The sequence below is a fragment of the Sinocyclocheilus rhinocerous genome, unplaced genomic scaffold (genome assembly GCF_001515625.1).
Source record: "Sinocyclocheilus rhinocerous isolate Xijiao unplaced genomic scaffold, SAMN03320098_v1.1 scaffold228, whole genome shotgun sequence".
NCBI classification, from domain to species: domain Eukaryota; kingdom Metazoa; phylum Chordata; class Actinopteri; order Cypriniformes; family Cyprinidae; genus Sinocyclocheilus; species Sinocyclocheilus rhinocerous.
Genome location: NW_015634565.1, coordinates 772020 through 777362, shown reverse-complemented (window position 1 = coordinate 777362; position 5343 = coordinate 772020). Strand labels below are relative to the sequence as shown.

General features: G+C 35.5%; 1 pseudogene; it reads right to left on the bottom strand.

Annotated features, from left to right (window-relative positions):
• Positions 1 to 296: 296 nt before the first annotated feature.
• The window catches only part of LOC107745902 (cleavage and polyadenylation specificity factor subunit 2-like), an 11487-nt pseudogene continuing 6440 nt past the window's right edge, over positions 297 to 5343 (bottom strand).

The window sequence follows — 5343 nt, the reverse complement described above, 5'->3', positions numbered from 1 at the left end:
TTTTGAATTAGATTTTAATTTTATATTTTCTGTTTTCACTTTAATTTTATTTTGTATTTAGTTTGGTAATCTTTTGACATTTTTATTTTGATTATTATTTATTTTTAAAAGATGTCTATATAGTACGTAGTAATTTTGCAATAAGCCCCGTGAAGCCCTTAGCTGTTATAAATTCACTGTAAACCATGGCTTCTTGGGGCTTATTGCTTTATTTTACATCATCTACTTAAACTAAACAAAACTTGAGCAACGCAGGTTAAACGTGTTGTTTGTGCAGGATTTGCTGTCTCTCTCACCTCATGAGCAGGCAGCGGCTCCAGAGTGGGAATGACGTCGCTCTCCTCTGAAATCTCCCTGTCGTCCTCTCCAAACAGAGTCTTGATGGCCCGCTGGTTAGCCGCGGCGCTGGGCTCAGTCGTCAGGTCCGGCGTGACGTCCATGGCTGGCTCTCCGTCCTCCGTCTCCTCTTTGGCGTCTCCCATCTCTGCGACGACACCCGTGTCCACTTTCTCCACCCGCATGTCCAGAACGCCATCGATCCAGGCCAGCTCTGTGTCTTTGGCTTTACAGAACTGCAGCGAACTGACCAACGAGTCCTTCAGTCTGACCTACAGCGACATTTACAGCTTCATCAGTCTGTGAATATTTCAGAAGACTGGACACTTTGCAATGTCAAAGTTAAAATTATAGCATAACATGATAAATTATGCTATTTTGAAACATCCACAACTCAAAGCTCCCAGAACCTTCAGTGAACTATTCCATATCTTAATATTTATATATTAAGCAGTAAGATGGAGTTTAGCATGTCATACTGCAAAACTTTCACATAAATTCACATTTGGCTATATGGGGTGCTCAAATGTCTGATTTCACATAGAACTACTGGTTTTCTCCCAATAAGTTAATATACAGCCTGTTAAAATAATGCTGTAAATAAGAATCTGAAAAGAAAGAAGCTTTAAATAAATATTTTAACGTGCGTGAATAAATCCAACCGCCCCTATAGATTTAAGTTTCACTTTCCATAATCCGTGACGGACAGAGGAGCAACTTGGCGGCAGGGATTTAAATCTTTAACAAGACTCAAACTGGCACAGGCAGAGTGAAAGACTGGATTTTTTCGATCAGGTAGGGTACAAGTGATTTCAAAACATTTCAGCCAGTTTATATATTTTATATATTTATCTCATATAAGATGCATTTGGTTGAGTTGCGTTGCAGTAAAGCGCTTCTTTGTAGTACTACGGTGATTATCTCTTCAGCACGCAGCGCAAGTAGGTCAAACAACAATGCAGAATATTAGTAACTGACAGCCTATAAGTCGTAATATTAACGTTATGTTGTATAAATAACAAAGCATATTCTATAGGAGATAAATGATGATTTAAATACCATTGATTAAAAACCTGCTGCTTCATTCTACTGGTCATTTTCAGCGCGCGCAGCTCAAAACAGAAATGCAGAACATTATCTATACATAATAAACATACACAGAACACATATATGCAAACAAAAACTTTTATTTTGCATGCGATTAATCGCAATTAATCGTTTGACAGCACTAATATATATATATTTATATATATGACCTCAGTTGGCATTTCTCAAAGTTGTTGAAATATATATAATTTTTAAATGTCAGTTTTTGTGTGACGGAGAGAGTTATTACCTGGTAAATGTGGGTCTCGCTGGTGGCGTCCACAGTCTCCTGCAGTTTTGGCTTGTAAACTTTGATGTCTTTGCCGCTGAAGGCCTTGCAGGACTCGGCCAGGTCCTGGCTGGCCTCAGGCGGCCCGTGAACGATGATTAGCTGTCTGGGTTTCATCTGGTTTATGATCTTCTTAATGGAGTCCCCGTCAGAACGGCCCTCGTAATCGATGTACATGACTCGAGCTCTGAGGGACACAACAGATGAATCAACGACTCTGAACGTGGCATATCTGGGTCAGTCTGCCATGAATTATGGTAAGGGGCGTTACATTTCCGACGCGTGCTTGTTGTGTTCGGCCAATCACAATGCACTGGTTCAGCTGGCCAATCAGAGCAGACTGCGTTTGTCAAAGGAGGGGGCTTTGTTAAAAATGCCGAGTTTGAGAGAGGCGGAGCATAGAGTTCCTACAATAATGCACAGTATTTGAAAAATAATGTGTTTTTTGAACATTAAAGCATGTCAACATATTCTGTTACACCAAATACACCAAATAATGATCTTTAAAATAGCATCATATGACCCCTTTAAATCATTTACTTATTTCCATTTACCTTCTGTGCATTTCATTTACACTATAAATCATGAAAATAGTAAATGTTAGCAGATATTTTTTGTTGACATGCTGAAATGTCTATTTTCTTTCTGAAGTATTCTCATTTTCATTCTGATGTTTTCAAATGATTAAGCTTTAAAACTGATAGAATGATAATTGTAAAATGCTGGCAAGTGTTTAGCATTAAATGAAGCTCAAATCTCAAATGATTTAAACATTGTCTCACCACTGGAGATCAGAATCACTCATGGAGTCTGAACTCACATTATCTATCAATTCAGTGGCAAATAAACACACAAACCGCGAGCAATTCATTAGAGATGGATGGAGGGTTATTAGGCATAAGTGCTAATTATTCTGTTAAACCTGACAGCAGCGTATTGGCAAACACAGACATCTGAGTGTGTTTGGGAGAGACCTGGGTATTTTTAACTGACTGCAGGACACGTCTATGATGCGAGATCTTAGTAAAAGCGTGACACATTTTTACCAAACACTGATTTGTGACAATCTCACACATTACAGGGTAAGCGCCACCTGCACGCCAAATATACGGATGACACATCCTAAACACTGCTTTTTAATACAATTTATCCTCTTAAAAGGTATATATCTTTTGTCTTAAACCTTTTCAACTTAAAATATGTAGAACAAAACCTGAAAATAAAACAAAAAATAAATATATATATATATAATTAACACTGGTTTTAATATATTTAAACTGTTGTATACTTTTATTTTAACTTTAGCATTTTGTACAAAAAAAAAACAGTAGTTATATATAGACAATAAAAATATTTTTCGAAGTTGAAAATAATACAAGAAAATACCATTTTAGTCTTTCTAATTTAAAATTTGATGTTTAATTCAACGTGTTTACTAGCAATTTCTGAGTGATTCTTTTTTTTTTTTTACAGTATATACAAGTCCTGAACACTGCTGTAGTGCGCAAATTTGCTTATATTTATTAATATTTGACATTAGCATTTTGAAAAAAAAAAAAAAAATGCATAGAATAAATCCTGAATACTGCCCTATCTCACAAATTTGCTAATATTTATTCAAAAATAACACTGCAGAGGTTTTAATACATAAAAAAAATACATAAAAAATCTTAGCATTTTCTAAAAATATATATTTTTATATATTAAACCTCTACATTTTAACTTTAGCACAGAAATGATATGTGTGTGTGTAGAATTTTCTAATATTATAAATTCTAATAAAAAAACACACAACACTGCTGAGGTTTTAATACAATCCTCCCTATTAAAACATTTAAACAAAGTAAATGTAGTTTTTTTTCCAATGAACTTTCATCCAGAGTTTTTTCACTTATTTATCATAATCAGTAATAAGAGTCAGACTGATGATGAAATGAACGATCACCTGATGTCTAGCGCTTGTGTGGTGCTGGTGCATTTGGTGGGAACGTCGGACAGGTCCTGCTCCATCGGCTCCTCTCCGTTAGTCAGTCCAGACTCCAGTTTGCTCTTCTCCTCTTCTGTGGCCTGGAGCTCTGGAACCAGAAACTCCTCGGGCCTGTGGTTAGAGTAAATACAGAACATGAATATTACACAAAAAACAACACATATAATAAAGGATTTATAAAATTTAAAATGTTATTAGTTTATGGAGGAAATAGGTGCACAAACCCATAAATATCATGGTATTACCATCCGATTCTGATTTTTTTAAGGGAAATAACTCTAAATCGTCTCACTCACCTGATGATTTCGCCGTACTCATCCCATTTGACTCGCTCCTCGTGTGTAGGGAACATGGGGTAGGACTTTTTGGCCTGTTTGAAGAAGCTGCCCTTCCTCCCGCCCTCGCCCTTCATCATCAGGTCATGATGTTTGGTCTTCACCACCGCCGGCTGCTCCAGATCATCGTCCATATCGCTCTCATCGCTCGAGTCCATGTCCACCCTGACCATCAACACAGAGTGCTCTTATTAAACCTCAGGTAAGGTTAGGATTCAGAGCTGATCTAATAAAAGTAATGGCATTATTAAACCATAAACAACTGAGATTGCCTTATAGTGCTGCGTAAAAATGAAGAAATGACAATAGAATATAACATACTCATGAACAGTGCTTTTTCTCAATATCTTTAGGTTAACATGAATATTACTGTATAAAGTGAAGTGTATATTTTAGGTGTTGTAAGTTTTTATCACCTTTTTGACTTCAATAGTTCCTTTCTAGTGGTCTCATATATTGTCTCATATGTGACCCTGGACCACAAATCCAGTCATAAGGGTCAAGATTTATGCATCATCTGAAAGCTGAATAAATAAACTTTCCACTGATGTATGGTTTGTTATGATAGGACAATATTTGGCCGAGACACACGTATTTGAAAATCTGGAATCTGAGGGTGCAAAAAAATCTAAATACTGAGAAAATCGCCTTTAAAGTTAAAATGAAGTTCTTAGCAATGCATATTACTAATCAAAAATTAAGTTTTGATATATTTACAGTAGGAAATTTACAAAATATCTTCATGGAACATGATCTTTCCTTAATGTCCTAATGATTTTTGGCATTAAAAAAAAGGATAATTTTGACCCATACAATGTATGAAATGTACAATATTGTTGGCTATTGCTACAAATATACCCCAGACTGCTTTTGTGCTCCAGGGTCACATATAGTCTCTTAATTAATGTGGGTCAAAACTGCAAAAAATGTTAAATTACTGCTTAAATAAAGCATTAGAGAAAAGCATATCACAGGACAAGACAATATAGATATAACTTTAAATATATTGTTTCTATCATGAAATATATTGTGTATCATAATATATCATATTTTTTATTAATATAATATGTAACAATTCAGTTAAGTAAAATGGGTTCCAAGTTCAAAAGTTTGAGGTCAGTAAATTTAGTTTTTAACTTTTATTCAACAAGGATGCATTAAATTGAAAAAGTGACAGTAAAGACATTTATAATGTTACAAATAGAGCCCGACCGATATGGGTTCTTTGGGGCCGATACCGATATTTGGGAGTAAAAAAAAAAGGCCGATATCGATATATCGGCCGATATTCTTTGTGTATATTATAGTAC